This window comes from Pelophylax lessonae (assembly GCF_965119305.1).
Source record: "Pelophylax lessonae genome assembly, chromosome: 3".
NCBI lineage: Eukaryota > Metazoa > Chordata > Amphibia > Anura > Ranidae > Pelophylax > Pelophylax lessonae.
In genome coordinates this window covers 65,641,066-65,663,052 of record NC_138770.1, presented here as the reverse complement: position 1 = coordinate 65,663,052, position 21,987 = coordinate 65,641,066, and positions in this window count along the sequence as shown.

Here is a 21,987-nt window from a genome sequence, read left to right as displayed (position 1 = left end):
TTCAATGTCCCTGACATTAACTGCAAGAGCTGCACTGATATTCTGAGAGAGCACTAGATGTGTGGATTGCAAGTGATCCATTGCTGGTCCTGGGATAATCCTTTCAGCTCCAGGTTTCCATCTGCTCATCGATCCACTATCCCTTAAGGGAACTGCTTTATCTGACCCATTGGTGATTCTTGGGTCAGATAGGAAGGTAAGATGCTTGATTACTTAGTGGTGGTGGAACAAGGAGCACTTTATTTGATCTGATCACCACGGTGGTGGGCAAGACTGGAGTTGTTTTTTCATTTTTATTTATTTATTTTTTATTTCTTTGGACTTTTTTGACACTTGGACTTTTTGCACTGATTCATCCCCAATATTAATTTATTTTTATTCACATTAGCATTTATGTGTTCTTTATTATACTATTATTCATTTGATGGACACACCTTGGGGTGATTTATTGATCTAATTTGCACATTTGTGTATTACTCAGAATTATTTAAATATTGGGTCAATCCCTATTTATGTAATAAGCTGGTGCAGCACATTTTCTTTGTTATTGATACAGCCACTAATGTCAAAACCGCTAGCAACAAAAGTGAGTACACCCCTAAGTGAAAATTTCCAAATTGGGCCCAATAAGCCATTTTCCTTCCCTGATGTCATATGACTCATTAGTGTTACAAGGTCTCAGGTGTGAATGGGGAGCAGGTGTGTTAAATTTGGTGTTATCACTCTCACTCTCTCATACTGGTCACTGGCACCTCATGGCAAAGAACTCTCTGAGGATCTGAAAAAAAAGCATTGTTGCTCTACATAAAGATGGTCAAAGAAGCCAGGGGGTATCCAGTCACTACTTACCAACCAGCCAGCGACCAACCAAACTAAAATACAGGGGTTTAGTAGCACACATTTGCAAATACATGTGTAAGCTGCAGTCCCCGGCAAGGCACCCTGATATCTGCAGACCCTAACTCTACCTTTAAAGAGTCTCCACAGTAGGAGCACATGTATTATAATGGATAGATGGAGGACACAGGTGACTGGAGGGAGCCCATCCCTCTTTAAAAGGCACAGGGCCACACTGAACACCCAGCACATTGCACAATTACAGCAAATGTGTCAGTGCGTTGCCTGACCAATATATACGACAATACAAAAAGTGGTCACCTCCCCCACCTATAACTGGTCTAAACAGACGGAGCACTGGAAGGGCAAACACAAGTCAAAGAAGCCAGGGGGTTTCCAGTCACTACTTATCAACCAGCCAGCGACCAACTGAATAAACCTGTCTAACAGTATGCATTAAAAACAGGGGTTTAGTTGCACACATTTGCAAATACATGTGCAAGCTGCAGGCCCCGGCAAGGCACCCTGATATCTGCAAACCCTAACTCTACCTTTAAAGAGTCTCCACAGTGGGAGCACATGTATTATAATGGATAGATGGAGGACAGGTGACTGGAGGGCTTCTTTGACCTGTGTTTGCCCTTCCAGTGCTCCTTACTGTTAAGACCAGTTATAGGTGGGGGAGCTGACCACGTTTTTTATCTACATAAAGATGGCCTAGGCTATAAGAAGATTGCCAAGACCCTGAAACTGAGCTGCAGCATGGTGGCTAAGACCATACTGCAGTTTAACAGGACAGGTTCCACTCAGAACAGGCCTCGCCATAGTCGCCTAAAGGTTGTCTTTGGGAAATAGACGTATAAGTGCTGCCAGCATTGCTGCAGAGGTTGAAGGGGTGGGAGTCAGCCTGTCAGTGCTCAGATCATATACCACACACTGCATCAAATTGGTCTGCATGGCTGTCATCCCAGAAGGAAGCCTCTTCTAAAGATGATGCACAAGAAAGCCTACAAACAGTTTGCTGAAGACAAGCAGACTAAGGACATTGATTACTGGAACCATGTCCTGTGATCTGATGAGACCAAGATAAACTTATTTGGTTCAGATGGTGTCAAGGGTGTGTGTGCGGCTACCAGGTGAGGAGTACAAAGACAAGTGTGTCCTGCCTACAGTCAAGCATGGTGGTGGGAGTGTCATGGTCTGGGGCTGCATGAGTGTTGCCGACACCAGGGAGCTACAGTTCATTGAGGGAACCATGAATGCCAACATGTACTGTGACATACTGAAGCAGAGCATGATCCCCTCCCTTTGGAGACTGGGCCACAGGGCAGTATTCCAACATGATAATGACCCCAAACACACCTCCAAGATGATCACTGCCTTGCTAAAGAAGCTGAGGGTAAAGGTGATGGACTGGCCAAGCATGTCTCCAGACCTAAACCCTATTGAGAATCTGTGGGGCATCCTCAAATGGAAGGTGGAGGAGCGCAAGGTCTCTTACATCCACCAGCTCCATGATGTCGTCATGGAGGAGTGGAAGAGGACTTCAGTGGCAACCTGTGAAGCTCTGGTGAACTCCATACCCAAGAGGGTTAAAGCAGTGCTGAAAAAAATAATGGTGGCCACACAAAATATTGACACTTTGGGCCCAATTTGGACATTTTCACTCAGGGGTGTACTCACTTTTGTTGCCAGTGGTATAGACAATAATGGCTGTGTGTTGAGTTATAATAAATGATCCTGCGAGCTACTATGTTGAGTATAAAAAGTAATCAATAATAATACTGCTTGCACTGATCACTACCCTTATAGTAAGTGTGAATAAATTAATGAAAATATGCTGCGCAAAAAAATATACGTGCTTAAAATATTGTAATATATCCTTGATAACCTAAATACATATCTTGTGACACTCTCTATTAAAAAACATATATATATATATATATATATATATATATATATATACACGTATATATATAAAACATGAAGATGTAAATGATGAAAAACACAATAGTGCAAAAAGTTTATAAAATGAATGTCCGCGCTTCCAAAATGCCAAAAATGATTCCCATTCACCGGTGCTCTTATGAAAAATTGGCAGCCCATGCACTGTGATTTTTCAATGGTTGCCCAAGGTGTCACCTTTACTCTTGTGACCCCCAAAACAGATCCCTGCAGATGAAGGGAGGTTTAATCTCCCCAGATGTGCTGGTTCTCTTTATAATTGGATAGGCTCAATCACTCACATTTATGGGAGAAAAATGCGTATCCACAGTACAAATATCGTTTTATATAAAATCAAATGTTTATTAAAATGTATATATCACTCACATTTGTAGGGTGCATACAGTGCACTAAACTTTCCAAGCAGAATATAAAAATGATCCAAGGACAGAGAAGCCCATAAGCTGCTCACTGTTTAAACTTGGCGCTCCTCTCGCTGCTGGACAATGTGTCAGCAACGTGGATATAGCCTCTCGGGGGGACTTGTTCTTGCACTTAATTTTTTTTTTTTTTTCAAATAATGCAAAAAATAAGCTTCTAGAAAAACTTTCAGCAACAACTGACTGATATCCTCTAAAATTCCCAAGATTAAGGCTGGGTTCACACTGGTGCGAATTGGATGGGGGTTTCCCTGCATCCAATTCACATGTCTGGAGACTGTGACCGGTTCTCAATGGAGCCGGTTCACACAGCTCAGGGACAGCTGCGGAGCAGTTTGCAGAAGTGTCCTGTGCGTTCTCTGGTCCATTTCAGGTCCGAATTCAACCAAATATTCGGACCAAATTCGGACCTGAAACGGTGAACAGGGATGCACCAGACCCCCTGCTGCGAGCCGCTCCACATACACAGAATGAACCCTGCTTTAAAGCGCAGTTCCGCCTTCCCCTCCACCCCCTCCACCACCTCCACCCCCTCCAAAAATTAAAAGTCAGCAGCTACACATACTGTAGCTACTGACTTTTAATATCAGGACACTTACCTGTCCTGGAGTCCAGCGATGTCGGCACCGCCACCATTGCCGGTAAGGGAACCCTTGCGGCTTTACGGTTGGGTGCCTGCTGCCCATTCCTATTGGCTCGATGGCGGGGGAAGGAGGAGTGGGCCAAACCTCCAAGGGACGGAAAACAGGTACCCATTCCCCCCTACCCCCTAAAAGGTGCCAGATTTGGCACCGGGGGGGGGGGGGGAGAAGCAAAGGAGCAGAAGTTCCACTTTTGAGTATAATCTGAAAAAAAAAAGGGAAAATATTCCATTTAATATATTAACCCCAACCAACCCACCCGATCTGGCCCTTTAACTGGGCTATTACTTATGTTTTGCCCGAACATGTGACTACTGTGATCGGCTGTCAAAGTGGTCACATGATAGGGAGCCGATCCTGCTGGCCCCAAACCCTTAATAGAACGTGGGATTGGTCCTGGACAGTTTGGTTGCTATGCTGGGAGCACGCAGTGAGCTTAATCTCGGCACAGAAACTTTGGTTGCCCATTGGCATAGAGCAGGGATCCTCAAACTATGGCCCTCCAGCTATTGCGGGACTACACGTCCCATGAGCCATTGTACAACTCTGACATTCACAAACATGGCTAGGCATGATGGGAATTGTAGTTCCTGAATGACTGGCGGGCCATAGTTTGAAGACCCCTGGCATAGATGATCTGCTCTAAAGCCCACCAACTTTGCTTTCCAATGGCAAAAATAAGCTTTTGTGCTAATGGTCATTTCTCAGGAATATTACACTGTTTTTAAGATTCTTTAAAAAATTATAGCAATGATTAGGAAATGTGCACTGTGTAAAAACACATGTAAATTGTGACTGTAGAGCATGTGGTCAGAGACAGGCTGTAAATAAAATCAATTGTAGACAGCAATTATGAAAACACACCTTTATCCTGTTATGATTGTAGACAGTGTCTGGGAAGAGACTGCAGGACACATATCAGCAGCATTAATGCATAAAAAATCCTTCTCTCCCCCATCCCCATAAGTTCCTAAATTTACAGCATTCAATAAGGGTTTTCATCTACATTCTGTGAACCAAAGATATATGTATGAGGCTGTATGGGAATGAAGTCCTGTGCCCACCGCTGTAAGTGCTGGCCATGACGGGAACTTGTCTATGCTCCAGGCAATGGTAGAGAGCAACTAGTTGTCATGGGAGCTGCACATCAAGTCAAGACCTGCTGTATGATAGTGAATGGCAGTCTTAGCCTGGATTCTCGCCAGGCCACACCCCCAACGCATTTCACTCAACATCACTGGAACTTACCAATGAGTATGCTCCGGTGGCCGAAGTGAAACGCATCGGAGCATGGCCTGGCGGGGGCCATTCACTATCATACAGCAGGTCTTAACTTGAGGTGTTGCTCCCGGGACAACTAGTTACTCACTGGATCTACTTTAAGACCCCAGTGTCTTCAAGCCCTAATCTGTCTTTTTGCACTTTAGCAGCAGAATTCCCTAAGCACATTGTCAATATGACTTTTGAAACTCTGCTTTTCCTAATGAGGGGCTGTCACATAACAAAACATTTTCGATTCTCTAAGCCACCTGACCTTAAGTTCAAGAGTTAAGGCATGAATTATTGGTAGTTGGTTGCTATTGGAGGCAATGGTCATTTTAGTTATCCAGGCTTATGAACTTTGAGCCTATGCTCAACCCAAACTCAAAGCTCATCCCCAGTGGAGTGTAACTGTTTTCCCCTGTCAGGAATAAGCAAAAAAACCTTGGCTATCAGGGACTGAAGAACACTATATTACCAAACGTATTGGGTCACCTGCCTTTAGATGCACATGAAATTTAATGGGATCCCAGTAGTACTAGGTGGGGTTTAATATTGAGTTGGCACGCACTCTGTAGCTATAACAGCTTCAACTGTTCTGAAAAGGCTGTCCACAAGGTTTAGGAGTGTGTCTATGGAAATGTTTTACCATTCTTCCTGAAGCTCATTTGTGAGGTCAGGAACTTATGTTGGAGAAGAAGGCCTGGCTCACAGTCTCCACTCTAATTCATCCCAAAGATGTTTTATCAGGTTAAGGTCAGGAATCTGTGCAGGCCAGTCAGGTTCCCCCACCTCAAAGTCACTCATCCATGTCTTTATGGACCTTGCTTTGTGCACTGGTCCAAATCATTTGGTGGAGGGGGGAGGGTTATAGTGTGGTGTTGTTTTTCAGGGGTTGGGCTTGAGCCCCTTAGTTCCAGTGAAGGGAACTCTTAAGGCATCACAATACCAAGACATTTTGGACAATTCTATGCTCCCAACTTTATGGAAACAGTGTAAAGAGGGCCCCTTCCTGTTCCAACATGACTGCGCACCAGTTCACAAAGCAAGGTCCATAAAGACATGGATAAGTGAGTTAGGGGTGGAGGAAATTTACTGGCCTGTACAGAGTCCTGACCTCAACCCGATAGAACACCTTTGGAATAAACTAGAGCGGAGACTGCGAACCAGGCCTTCTCGTCCAACAAGTGCCTGACCTCACAAATGCGCTTCTGGAAGAATAGTCAAACATTCCCATAGACCAGTGGTTCTCAACTCTGGTCCTTGGGATCCACCAACAGGCCAGGTTTGCAAAAAGATAACTAAATTACATCACAGGTGATCTCATTTGCTGCATAGTGATTGCAGTATTCTAGTCTGCTTTTTCCCCAAGGTAGTACTTAAAATCTGGCCTGTTAGTGGGTCCCTAGGACTGGAGTTGAGAACCACTGCCATAGACACACTCCTAAACCTTGTGGACAGCCTTCGTAGAAGAGTTGAAGCTGTTAAAGCTGCAAAGGGTGGGCCAACTCAATATTGAACCCTACGGACTAAGACTGGGAATGCCATCAAAGTTCATGTGCATGTAAAGGCAGGCGTCCCAATACTTTTGACAATATAGTGTAATACTCTACGACAGATGTCGCCTTCTTGTTTTTCCAGTTATAGCGTGTTTTTGCTAGTGATGTGGTGTTATGAACTAGTGTGGCGTGGAGGTGCAATTGGTACATGAGTTCAATAAGTGCACCCAGAATATGAGACATATGGGCTAGATGGTAAAAAGTTTGGTAGCCACTCACCATCGAAATTTGGGGAAATTATTAAACAGTGTTTGTGATGTCATGTTATTGCTTGCTAGAAGGAGCCATTGCCTCAAAATGGAATTCCAGGACATTTGGGTAAAGCAGGCAAGTCTCCAATGCACCTTGTTCGTGACTTCAAATCCTCCCCTACAGGCTAAAACAGCTCCTGCATATCAGCCTGAGATAGGCAATAACTCTTCACTGCCCCAGCATCAGAGAGAGAATCAAATGGAAAATTCTGACTTCAAAGTTTACCAGCATTGCTGTCTTAACCGCAGATAAGGCAGCAGCCTACTCTGAGCCAAAACCAACTGCTCACCACTCTCTCCTGCCAAAATCCATAATGCTGGAGTTATAATAATAGAAGGAATACATAACATCTATTCTTAACACCAATGCTGGCCCACAAAGAAAAGCTAGCAAAATATTTTCTTGTATTAACCACTTAAGTCCCGGAAGATTTTACCCCCTTCCTGACCAGGGCCTATTTTGCGATTCGGCACTGCCTGACTTTAACGGACAATTGTGCGGTCGTGCAACGCTGTACCCAAATTAAATTGACGTCCTTTTTTTCCCACAAACAGAGCTTTCTTTTGGTGGTATTTGACCACCTGTGCGATTTTTTGATCATGCGCTATAAACAAAAAAAAAGGGCGAAATTTTGCAAAAATAACAATATTTTTCAAATTTTTTTATATGAAATTCCCCAAAAAAAATGTAAAAATCAAAATTTTTTAACATTTGTGGCGAATTTGTTTTCTGCTACATATGTTTGGTAAAAAAAATTGCAATAAGCGTATTTTGATTGGTTTGCGCAAAAGTTATTGCGTTTACTAACTAAGGGAAATATTTCTGTCATTTTTGGTGTTTTTTTTTAACGAGTAATGGCGGCGATCTGCGATTTTTTTTGTGGGACTGCGACATTGCGGTGGACAGATCGGACCCTTGACTGACATTTTTGACACTTTTGGGGGTACCAGTGACATTACTGCAGTAATCAGTGCTATACATATGCACTGCTACTGTAAAAATGACACTGGCAGGGAAGGGGTTAACTTTATTGGAGAGGCAGGGGTTAAATGTGTCCCTAGGGGCGTGCTTCTTACTGTAAAGGGGCGTGGCTTTTCATGTAACCACAGAGACATACAATCCTACATAGCAGGATCGTATGATCTCTGCAGTAACACCAGGGAGAATGACAGGCAGCTTTGTTAACATCAGCCGCCTGCCTTTCTCCCTCTGCAGCGGACGATCGCGGGTGGCCGGCGGACATCCGAGCCGCCGGTCACTCGCAATGTCCGAGAATGAGCGGGCGCGGGAATGCGCCTCCGGCGGCGCGCACTTGCCCCCTATTGGCTCGCGGGCAAGTGACCGATATATACGTCACTTTGCCCAGGAGGGGCTGACTGCCGCCGTATATAGTCGTGCGGCGGTCGGCAAGTGGTTAAAAGAGGTACAGACTCCAGAGAGAGAGTGTAGACATGTGCCTAACGAAAAATTTTTTCGTTTAGATTCATTAACCACTTGCCGACCGCCAGCCGTGTATATACCGCGGCAAGCTGGCTTGGCTGCGCAGCTGGCTTGGATCCACGTGAGAGCTCCTGGGGGCAGCTCAGTTTCAGGGTCTTGGCGATCTTCTTATAGCCTAGAGACCATCTTTATGTAGAGCAACAATTCTTTTTTTCAGATCCTCAGAGAGTTCTTTGCCATGAGGTGCCATGTTGAACTACCAGTGACCATTATGACAGAGTGAGAGCGATAACACCAAATTTAACACACCTGCTCCCTATTCACACTTGAGACCTTGTAACACTAAGGAGTCACATGACACCGGGGAGGGAAAATGGCGAATTTTGCCCAATTTGGACATTGTCACTTAGGGGGGGGTGTACTCCCTTTTGTTGCCAGCAGTTTAGACATTAAGGGCTGTGTGTTGAGTTATTTTGAGGGGACAGCAAATTTACACTGTTATACAAGCTGTACACTCACTACTTTACATTGTAGCAAAGTGTCATTTCTTCAGTGTTGTCACATGAAAAGATAGAATAAAATGTTCACAAAATTGTGAGGGGTGTACTGACTTCTGTGAGATATTGTAAATCTTTCCCCTAGTTTGTAGAAGCGATAGCTTTTGCACAAACCAATCAAAATACACTTACTGCAAGTTTTTTTTCTTACCAAAAATATGTAGCAGAATACAAATTGGCCTAAAAGGATGAAAAAAAAAAATAAAATAGATTTTTATATATTTTGGGGGGATGTTATATAGCAGAAAGCATATATTTTTTTCAGAATTGTCACTCTTTTTTTGTTTATAGCACAAAAAATAAAAATTGTACAGGTGATCAAATACCACCAAAAGAAAGCTCTGTTTGTGGGGAAAAAATGTATTTGGGAAAAGCTTTTGCGCAAACCAATCAAAATACGCTTATTGTGATTTGTTTTTAACAAAAATATGTAGCAGAAAACAAATTGGCCTAAAATGTTAAATTTTGATTTTTACAAATTTTTTTTTTTTTTTTTCAAAATTGTCGCTATTTTTTTGTTTATAGCGCAAAAAATAAAAATCTCACAGGTGATCAAATACCACCAAAAGAAAGCTCTATTTGTGGAGAAAAAAGGGACATCAATTTTATTTGGGTACGGGTTTGCATGACTGTGCAATTGTCCGTTAAATTAGCACAGTGCCGAATTGCAAAAAATGGCCTGGTCATTAAGGGGGTAAATACTTCCAGTCCAGAACTGGTTAATCTAGTAATTTAGTTTTGTAAATTTGGTTGATTCGTTCAATTTCTATTTAAAATTTGTATTTGGAATTCATTCTATGTATTTATCAAATTTACTTCTAATTTACCGATTTATTATTATTTTTAAATTTTTTTTTTTTTTTTTAAACGTTTTTTTTATATGAATGCAGCAGCTGAGTAACCAAACTTCTGATTGTTATGTATACACATTGATCTTGTTTGTATTACTAATACATTCAAAATATGTGAAGTGTTCTAATAATAAAAGTAGTATCTTACTTTCAACATTTTACTGAGTACAATACTGTGCAAAAGTTTTAGCCAGCTGGGAAAAAATAATGTCAAGTACAAATGCTTTAAATATTGATATTTTACTGGTTTCCTTTTATCAATTTTACACTCGCAAATTGAACAAATAAAAGAAAAATCTTTATCAAATGATTACAATGACTCTTAGACCCCGTTCACACTGGGGCGACCTGTCAGGCGACCTGGTCGCCTGACAGGTCGCCGTAGGTCACCTTGCATAGAGAAGCTGTGGACCCGTTCTAATAGGAGCGACACAAGTCGCTCCGAATTAGAAAAAGTGTCCGGAGCTTCTTTGGGGCGACCCGGAGCGACCTGCATTGACTTCAATGTTATGACCTGTGAGGTCGCGCCGGGAAGTCGGATTGCCCCAGTGTGAACGAGGCCTTAAAATCACCTTTGGCTTATCAAAAACAGCATTATTTTGAAACGGTACACTAATAACACACTGTCTTTGATTTTTAACAATACGTTTACGGTTTGAATTTGAATAGAATTCGATGTAAAATTCAAATTTCAATTAGAATTTGGGAAATTTGGACGAATTTAGTTTAATTATTTGGAAAATTCTGTAAAATTTATTTGTACTGTAATTTGGATATATTTGAATCTCTGAATGCAACCCTCTATTATATTTGTATTATCATATTGTGTGTGAATATTTAAAAAAATTTAAAAATAGGATATTTTTTTTTTTTTTTAAATATGAGGACCTACTGATATTTTCAAAAACATACACTATATTACCAAAAGTATTGGGACACATGCCTTTACACACACACGTGAACTTTTTTTTTTTTTTAAAAAGGTGTTTAATTTAAAAAATTTTTCACAATGACAATCAAACAGAATCTTTACATAATGTACAGATGCATATACACACGAGGATACATAACACAAGAGGCCATACAATGCCAGTAAACAACCTACATGTTGAAATGACACGTTGGTTTCCTCATAGGGAGATATAATACATAGGATGACAGAACACAACCATCCATTGTACATAAAGATTAAGTATAACCAGGGCTTTTTTTTCTCAGAGAATAGGTGCAGGAACTCCCCCACCACCCACCCCCGAGCACCAACCCTTGGTTCCACCCCCTACCCACCTCCCAGAACCGCCTCATTTAGAGTATACAGAATCAAGTATCATTATATCATGCTAAGTAATTGTATGGAATTTGGTAGTAATAACAAGAAAAAGCAGTAAAATAGATTCCCCACAGCCAGTAGAAATATAGCCCAGCAACAATAGACCCCCCCCAGCAACATGGGACCCCTGCAACAAACTATCACCCCAGCAACAACTGACCCCCTGGCAGCAACAGATCTCTCAGAAGCCAGCATCAATAGACGCTCAACAGAGAGGAACGATTGACTCCTTCCCCAAAAGTAATTCCCTTCCAGAAACAATTGACCCCCCCCTAGCAACATAAGCCCTCCCCCCAGAAACAATAGATCCCCCACCAGCAACAATAGACCTCCCTAGAAACAATAGGCCACCACACAAAAATAGATCCTCTCAAGCAACAATAGATCCCCCAGCAGCCAGCATCAGTAGACCCTCCATCACACCCCAGCATCTCTTGCCATTGCATACATCCAGTGCTGGAGGTGCCGGAACTCCGTTCCCCCGCGTTCCCGCTGAAAAAATGCCCTGAGTATAACAAGATAACATGGACAACCAGCCAGCCTCACACACACATACAGGCAACACAACCATGCACACCACTCTCCGCGCATCCCAATGTTCCCACCAGGGGAGACGAGAAGCCACAGCTAAGATTGTGGTACATCAGTGGAACACTGATCTTGACTAAACACACACTTGAACTTTAATGGCATCCCAGTCTTAGTCCGTAGGTTTCAATATTGAGTTGGTCCACCCTTTGCAACTATAACAGCTTCAACTCTTCTGGGAAGGCTGTCCACAAGGTTTAGGAGTGTGTCTATGGGCATGTTTGACCATTCTTCCAGAAGCACATTTGTGAGGATAGGCACTGATGTGGACAAGAACTGTCAGGTTGAGGTCAGGAAACAGTCACACACACACACACACAGGCAACACAACCATTCACACCACCCTCCGCGCATCCCAATGTTCCCACCAGGGGAGATAAGAAGCCACAGCTAAGATTGTAGTACATCAGTGGAACACTCATCTCGACTAAACACACACTTGAACTTTAATGGCATCCCAGTCTTAGTCTGTAGGGTTCAATGTTGAGATGGCCCACTCTTTGCAGCTATAACAGCTTCAACTCTTCTGGGAAGGCTGTCCACAAGGTTTCGGAGTGTGTCTATGGAAATGTTTGACCAGAAGCACATTTGTGAGGTTAGGCACTGATGTGGACAAGAACGAGGTGTTCTGTCAGGTTGAGGTCAGGAAACAGTCACACAAACAATGCCTCCTGCGCTTAGGAAAATGGCCCCTCCGGATGGAAATGCTTATGTCTTCATTGCCCTTAGAAATGGGTAACCACGGTCTTGCTGCCCTCAAAGACTTAGAGAGGTCTAACACTGCAACTATACAAAACACACAGAGAGCGCACTTAAGAAGCGTGTGGGTAGTCTTCTCGTGTGGCTCTAAAGAAGAGGAATTTCTCGAAACACATCAGCCCAGGGGGTCTTCAGTGACTGTTATACCCATACATGTTGATACATTGGATGGAATTTACAGAGTTTTGTGATGCGCAATTTTCTGTTGCCTTTGTGAGTATAATACTTACCGTGTTTTTATTCAATAAATTATTTATCTTGGGATAATGCACTAGGTCGGTGCACCCTCTGTTTTGTAGGTCAGGACTCTGTGCAGGCCAGTCAAGTTCCTCCACCCCAAACTAGTTCATCCATGTCTTTATAAAACCTTACTTTTGACTTGGAGTAGCAGGCTCTAAAGCAGCTCCCGCGGTGCGCCCCAGCAAACCAGCATAAAAAGCCCTCCCGACACATCCAGCCTGCCTCTAACATCCCCCCCTGCCTCGGGACATCACCCGGACCCGGCCGATACCCGCAGTTCGTTCCGGGATGGAATGTTTCCTGGAGAAGCCGGCCGCGAGGCCTCCGCCGGGCACGCCACAAATCGAGGCCGCGGTCGCGGCCTACTCCGGTCCGGCGGCAGATTCGGCAGCCATGGATACAACTAGGCAGCCAGAAGGGGACCTCCGGCCACCCATCACGGCGCCCACTTCGGCCCCAGACCCCTCCACTGAGAGGATTGCAAAAGCGGTGGTGGAGCTGCTCACTCCCACGATCAAGGCATCGGTGGAACAGGTCGTGTCAGCAGGCATGGCTGCTATAAGGAAAGAGCTGGAGTCTCACTCCCACCGCCTCAATGAGGCCGAATCCCGGATCTCCAGTGTGGAGGACGAAATTTACCAGATGCAAGGCACTGAGCAATCCCAAGACAAAATCAATCGTCTCATTATGGACAAACTGGAGGACTTGGAGAATAGGTCTCGGCGGAGTAACCTAAGATTCATAGGGATTCCAGAATCCGTCCAACCCTCGGCCATTCCTGAAATCTGCGCATGGAAGATCCCTGCGGCTTTGGGCATACAAGGGACCTGTGTGGTCGAACGGGCTCACAGAATGGGTCTCTACTCGGAGGAACGTAAGACCCCTCGCCCTGTCATTGCGAAATACTTAAACTACGCAGACAAATCTGCAATCCTTCAGAAGTTCCGCCAAAACCCACACTTCCAGATCGAAGGTATGAAAATCCTTATCTTCGCAGACTACTCAGTTGAAGTCGCAAAAAAAACGCAAGACTTTCCAAACCGTATGCTCCCAGCTGCACCAGGAACGCATAAAATTTACCCTGGCCTACCTGGCGCCCCTGCGCCTTCGTGCCCCGAACGGCAACCAATTATCCTTCCAGGATCCTGCGGAGGCAGAAAAATTTGTCCGCTCACTTAACCATGGTGAACCAGGTCACAACAATTCAGCTAAATCCCTCTCTATTTCCAGACCGGACATTCCTCACAGCCCCAGAAAAGAATCCCCAAAGCGGCAACGATACTCCGATGTGGTTAGCTCTGGCCGCACTGGCCCTCCCCGCTGACTCTACTCGACAAATTGATGTGTCTTCTACCTCTAAGTGGGCCTTTGGAACGTTTTCCTCCGGGCTGGACTCCCGGGTGGCTCTGGCCGTTTGATCGTCCTCTCTTACTGGAGATTTGCATTGTACCCTACTACTGTGTTATCAAGGTTATATTTCTGCTGTCCATTGGTTCCTTTTATTGACCTTTTTTCTCCGCAGCGCTCTATATGCCATGGCTGCACTATGCTTAGTCGTAGGTTGCGACCCAAGTCTCTGCAGACATGTTCTCTGTCAGGGTACACTATGTCCCTTTTACTGTCTGGAGTCGCACTTGGGGAGCTGTGCTCCATCGCATACTCATGCGGAAAAAAGAGAAGTCCTTGCGACTACGTTTATGTTTTTGGTGTACTTTTGTTTTTTCCTACCCAGTTTTCCAGTCCCCCCCCTCCTCAGTCCCTCTCCCCAGGGGTCAAACTCTGCATGGTCTCTATGCTTATGTGGCGACATGTTCTTACCAGGTAGCGGTTCCACTTGATTCGTATGCATCTAGCTATCCTCCCGATAATGGTTAGGTTCATTACCGAATGTCACATACACCCTACCCCCTCGGCTAAATTATGTCGCTGATATCCTGGAATGTTAAAGGTCTTCGATCCCCGGTCAAGAGAATGAAAGTCCTGAGGCATCTTAAACGCACCTTCCCTCTGCTGACATGACTCGCATGGAAAAACTTTGGGTAGGCAAGGTGGTAGGCTCTGCAGCGCTCGGGCGCAAGGCGGGCGTCCTCATTTTGTTTCATAAACGGCTCGCGGTGGAAGTTCTCGCTGTGGATGGGGACACGGAGGGCCAGTATGTCTCGGCCCACGTCCGCATCAACTGCAAGGAATTCATCATATCTAATGTCTACGCTCCCAACGTTTTTGACCAGTCTTTTTACTCTATGTTATCGGCTCGTACTCTGGCACTCCCTCCCATCCCCCACTTGATGGGGGGCGACTGCTGTCATGGACCCGGTCCTTGATAGATCACGGTCCCTCTCGGATGCGCGACCTAGTACAGGCGGTTCCCCCACTCCTCTAGCTACGCTCACCGACTCCCTCTCACTAACAGATGTATGGCGACATTTCCACGCGACCGACCGAGAATATACATTCTACTCCCACCCCCACAAACTTTTCACGAGAATCGACTATCTGTTTTGCTCTGACACTCTCCTCCCAGTAATACAAGACACTGTAATTCACGACTTGGTGATATTGGACCACTCTCCTCTCTCCCTATCTATTGACATTACTAGTTCCCCTGCTGTCCCCCTGGTATGGCGGTTCCCATCTTTCCTGGCTAATAACGCAGAGTTTAACGGGTATTTGGAGCGGGCATGGCAGGAATACTCTGACTCTAACGCGTCCCACACCTCTTCCCCCCATTTATTTTGGGAAGCGGGTAAGGCCTTCCTGAGAGGCCGCATTATCTCCTATGCGGTGGCATACAAACGGCATTCAAAAGGCGGCTATAAATCGGCGAGTGAACGTCTTCGCGAGGCGCAACGCAATCTATTACTGGCAGATACCCAGTCGACGAGGGAAATATGGGTTTTGGCCAAAGAGAATTTCGACGAATGGGCCGATAAAGTTGAACGTATACATACAGCCCACTTCTCAGCATCCTTGCACAGGTTCGGCAATAAGGCTGGCAAACTGTTGGCGAAGATGTGCAAGGGGCATCCATCACCCACGCATATTGGGTCCCTCCGGGATTCGTCGGGCGTAGTCGATGTCACCCCCCAAGGCGTGCAACGTATCATCAGAAATTTTTACTCTTCGCTATATGGCCCGGAAAACGTAGATGATACATCGGGCGAGATGTTTCTATCGGGCACAGGTCTCCCCCGCATTACCCCTGCACAGCTCGACATGTTAAATGCTCCGATATCGGCGGAAAAGGTCGCATACACGATTAAACATCTCACGGCGAGTAAATCACCTGGACCCGACGGCCTCACAGGGGAATTTTATAAATCTATAACAGCGAGTATAGTTCCCACTTTGGTGGCGGTATACGCCAGCATTTGGAACGGCGGGCCTTACCTCCCGACGGGTAACCAAGCCAAAATTAAGCTGCTTGCAAAAAAAGGTAAAGACCCCCTAGATCCGGGATCCTATCGCCCCATCTCGTTGCTCAATCTTGACGTCAAAATCCTATCAAAAATTGTAGCCTCACGTTTGGCGGTTATTATGCCCCACTTGATTCATCCAGCGCAGTCCGGCTTCACGAAGGGAAGATCTTTAGGGCCGTTCGTCCAACTGATTACATCTATGTACGCTTCCCCGACAGCCAGACTTTGTGTAGGCGGTTCTATGACTGAAGACTTTAGACTGTTTAAAGGTACCCGCCAAGGCTGCCCACTGTCTCCCTTACTCTTTAACCTGGCTATGGAACCCCTATCTAGATATCTCTCCGGCCCTGCCCCCCTACATGGGATCCACCTGGGTCACTTGGACCTGAGGATCTCTTTATTTGCAGATGACGTCCTCCTCTTCACCTCATGCCCCTCTGCAGACATTCCCACGATTGTATCTATGTTCGACGCCTTCAGAAAATGTTCGGGCCTCAAAATTAATTATTCTAAGAGCGAGATTCTCCCCTTGGGGCTGGGTACAGCCCGGGGGTGGGAATCGGACTCCCCCTTTAAAATAGCGACACACTCTATTACCTACCTTGGCATAAAAATTGGAAGGACCCCCGCGTTTATTTATACCCTCAATTACCCGCCGCTGTTTGCTAAAGTGAAAGGGGAACTGGAAAACTGGAGGGAACTGCCGCTGTCTCTTCTGGGGAGATGCCACCTGATCAAAATGGTCAGTTTTGCCCGCATTTTATATTTCCTTCAAACTCTCCCTTTATTGATCAAGCATAAGGATGTACAGGACCTCTCCAGGGCATTCTCCAGGTTTCTTTGACGAGGAAAAAGGCCCCGCATCTCCTCAAAAAAATTATGCCTCCCCAGGCGAGACGCCGGTATAAACTTTCCTGATATACGTTTATATAACCTGTCATGCTTATTGAGAGTGGCACTGGACTGAATATCTCGGACTGCACAATTCTCAAACTTCGAGTTGGAATCCCAGATGTCTAGCCCTTTTACATTAGCCTCACTCCTACATGCCAAATGGGTTCAACTCCCACCCACACTGCGCCATAACCTGCTCCTGCGGGACACGGTTATTGCGTGGAGGGAGGTGAGGAAACTCTTAAAACTACCTCTATACTTCTCCAAACATCTCCCAATTCGGGGGAACCCCGCTTTTCCACCCGGCTTGGAACATGCGGTCTACAAGGGATGGGAGTCAAAGGGACTGGTCAGTCTCATCCAATTTTGCAACCCACAGACTGGACTTTTTCTGTCTTGTGCTGAAATATCGAAAACATACAATTTGCCACCCTCAGATTCCTTTTACCTGGCGCAATGCCGCCACTTTATACGTGGCACACTAACTAAACCTGACAGCAGGATCAAGCTCTCTCTCATTGATACCTTACTGGACTCTGGCAAATATACCATCTCGGATATTTATAAACCACTCATCCACCTCTGCCCACCTGCCTCCTTCACGTCCTCAGCATCGAACTGGCTTAAAGACTTCCCGGGTGAAGACACGTTGCCCAAGATAATCAGCGGTCTTCGGACCACCCTAAACCTTACCCCTAACTCTACGTGGAAAGAGACTCAACTTAAGATATTCCACAGGGCGCATGTCCCTTTCCTGTCGGACAAGTCGATCCCGGATGCCCACAAATGCACACTGTGTCATGCCGAGCGACCCTCCCTCTTCCACAAATTCTGGGACTGTGCTCCGATCTCCGCATTCTGGGACCAGGTTTTAGCATTCATAACAACGGTAACCACTGTATCCGCACCAAAAGACCCTTTGTTATTGCTCTTCGGTTACTGGGACAAGCGTCTACAGAAATGGTCCAGCACTTTAGCCGACCCACCTCGCCTTTGGATCCTGACCACACTGCTCATCGCCAGACGTTTGATATTAAAACAATGGATAGCCACCTCTCCTCCCCACATATCCATGCTTCGGTCAGAGCTAACCACACTCCACTCCATTGACCGCCTCAACACGGACTCTGCGGCCCCACATGCGACCGACGCCTTCAACATCAAATGGAATGTCTTCTCAAGTTACATCGCCAATGTTTGGGACACCCCCCCTGATCCCTTCATCTTCTCGATCCATGAGTCTTCCACAGATGTTACCCCCCCATGACCTTTCCCTGGCAAACCCTAGGACTTGGGGCTTGGACCCGTCCCCCACTCAAAGCTCCCCTCCCCTGCTCGCTATCAGTGGGCAGGTCGCCCCCAATCCCCTTCACGAGTTGTTGTTTTACTCTGTTTGTTATACATGCATAACCTTGTCCAATGTTTTGTTAAACTTCAAAATTTTAAATAAAAAAAAAAAAAAAAACCTTACTTTTGCTTCCACTTGTGAGGTTTGGCCCTGATGTTGGAAAGAAGGCCCTGACAAACAACCCCACACCATAATCCCCCCTCCACCAAATGATTTGAACCAGTGCACAAAGCAAAGTCCATAAAGACATGAATGAGCGAGTTTGGGGTGGAGGAACTTGACTGGCCTGCACCTCAACGCAAAAGAACACCTTTGGAATGAATTAAATTGGACACTGTGAGCCAGGCCTTCTCGTCCAACATCAGTGCCTAAACTCACAAATGTGCTTCTGGAAGAATGGTCAAACATTCCCGTAGACACACTCCTAAACCTTGCAGACAGCCTCCCCAGAAGAGTTGAAGCTGTTATTGCTGCAAAAGGTGGGCCAACTCAATATTGAACCCTACGGACTAAGACTGGGATGCCATTAAAGCTGATGTGTGTGTAAAGGCAGGTGTCCCAGTACAACATCAGTGCCTGACCTCACAAATGCGCTTCTGGAAGAATGGTGAAACATTCCCATAGACACACTCCTAAACCTTGTGGACAGCCTTCCCAGAAGAGTTGAAGCTGTTATAGCTGCAAAGGGTGGGCCAACTCAATATTGAACCCTACGGACTAAGACTGGGATGCCCTTAAAGTTCATATATATATATATATATATATATATATATATGTGTGTGTGTGTGTGTGTGTGTGTGTGTGTGTGTGTGTGTGTGTGTGTATATAGTGTTTTGGGGTTCTAAGTAGTATTCTAGCGAAGAAAAAAGTACATTTTTATATGTATGAGACAACAGTCAGAATGGCTCAGGGGTCAAGTGGTTAAACATAACTCCTGGCACTTAAACAAAAGACATGGGTGCGAATTTGGAATTATAGAATGCATTTACATGTGTGAGGAGCCTCTTGAATGGCATCAGATGTTGGCTAAGGCATTCATATTGCAAACACAAGTACATTGTGGGTGTGAGCTGCACTGCATGACTATGAAATTATATTAAATGAGGGCATACAATCTGTTTGAAGAAGTAATCCGAGAAATGAACTTAACATATTCCTTCCTTCACTCCATACTCCACAATTGCCATTTCCCTTTTCAGGCTAGGCAAGTCTGCTATAACTCTGTTCCCTCTCATTGCCTAGACCAGGGCTTCCCAAACTTTTTTGGGCCCAGACCCACTTCTGAATACAGTTATTTTTCGGGACACACTTGCTTGTAATTGAATATTGTAAAGCTCTACATAATTTGTTGGCGCTATATAAATGCAAATAATAATAATATTAATGCATATTTTAAAGGGAAGGGGATGTTAAATTAAAAATATAAATGTATTACTTTTAAATTTATTATTGAATACACTTGCCAGATGTTCTAAGTGAGAGGGTCAGAAACCTGTGGCATATAAGCTGAGTTGCAATCAGCACCCTCATAGACAGTATAAGGCAGGCAGAGGACAGAAATCAACCACCCCAGGACAGTGATGAGCAGGCTATATGGCACTCACCCTCCTTCCTGTCCCAGTGGTCCACAGTGAAGGTGAAGCCCCTGTTTGCCCTCTCCAGGGCCCAGCACACCTCACCCAGAGTCTCCATGATGAGGAGCTCTATGGTGGTCTTTTGTGTCCTGGCTCTTCTTCAGATCCTCTACTGGGGTCACAGAAGCTGCCATGTACTCCTGACACCGCCGGGCCTCCTGGTCCTCCTATGACACCAAGGCTGCCATCTCTGCCCGCTATAGCTGAGAATCCCAGCCAGTCTAGCCATCACTACTGCCGCCAGCAGGACCGAGGAGCTGGCTCTGCACCCCATGAACATATCCTACATAACAGCCCACATATATACTCACTGAGGCAAGTATCCTCCTCGCGGGAAATGCAGACCAGCCTCCGTAAACTGTGTGGGCGGGGTCCTGAATCCATCGCGATTTGACTGCTTTGGCTCTCTGTAATTTGCGTGGGCTCGCACAGCACAATTTAAGCTGGCCCCCTCTCAGTGATTTCCAGCTCAGCGCGACTCACTCAAGCACAGCTCGCGACCCACCAGTGGGTCCCGACCCACAGTTTGGGAACTCCTGGCCTAGACCATTTAACTTGCGTTCCTTTGTATTATTTCTTCTGCTAATAAACTATATTAGATTATTGTTATTTAAAGCATGAAAGTCGCAAAGCAATAGATTCTGTCTCTCGGATCTACTGTTGCTGGCCCAGACAAACTGGTCCTCGGCTTTCATGATCCCAGGGCATGAGAAGTGAGTGCAAACATAGGGTTAAGATTCTAAAGGGTTACGTTAAAGCGGAGTTCCAGCCACAAAACCGACATAGTCGATTTTGGGCCATCCGCTTGCTTTTGGTCACCTGAAAAATAAATGGATAGTTACCATTTTTTTTTTTTGTTTACTTACCTTGTTATTGAAGAAAAATATACTCACCTTTCTTCGACTTTCTCCCTCTGCGGCCGCGGCCCGCGCTGTCACTTCCTCTTTGCATTGATTTCTGGGAGCTGAACATCATCGCTCCCAGGAATCAATGCACCTGCACCGGCCCCGCTCGTCAGTTCCGGTGCGGGCGCGTCATTTCCTGCTAAACAGCTTCTGGGCATGCCCAGAAGCTGTGGAGGGATGACGCGCCAGCACCGGAAGTGACGAGCGGGGCCGGTGCAGGCGCATTCTGGGAGAATAGGACACAGAAGAGGACACAGAAGAGAACACGCTGGCTTCAGCTGCCCAAATCCGAGATGGCAGCGCTGGAGAAGAAATTTTCAAGGTAAGTATTTCTTCTAAAAGGTAAGTGCAATCCGGGACATTACAGAGGCTATCCATTGTGGAATGTAGTAGCCCTGACTGTCCCGGGGGTATTTTTAGGGAAAAAACATTTTCGTGGCCGGAATTTTCGCTTTAAGGTTATGGAAAGGATCAGTGTGCAGGTTTGTGTGGAGATTAGCGAGAGGGTTATTGTGAAGGTTAGTGTGAAGGTTGGTGCCAGGATTACGGGTGGATAAATTTAGTTTTGGGATTACAGAGGGGTTTAAGTATTGGAGTTACATGAAGGGTTAGTGTGGACATTATTAGGGTTACAAGACGGTTTATTATGGAAGGGGGTCCCTCCCTCCCTCCCGCCATTGCCACCGCCTTTCCCGGGCTCCCCCATCCTACCAGGGAACTTGACACCAATGTGACCATCCCCGTAGTGTGTACTAGGCAAAGTTAGAGGAACTTCCATTGTTTCTTCCACTCTGACATCAGAAACTGGTGGTGACAAGGATTCTCTCACATCCTGTTTCGGTTTGTTTGCTTACAAGCTGTTACCGATTTGTAAAGCAGCCGATCAAACCCTTCTCTGCATTTTATTCACATACTTGTCATTTATACCCCTATTTACCACTTGCCGACCGCCGCACGACTATTTACTGCGGCGGTCAGCCCCTCACAGGCAACGCGACGTAGGACTACGTCGCTAGCCTGTGAGGCTCTAGGGAGCGAGCGCGCACCACCGGAGGTGCGCTCCCGCTCCCGCTCGGGCACGGACCCCCC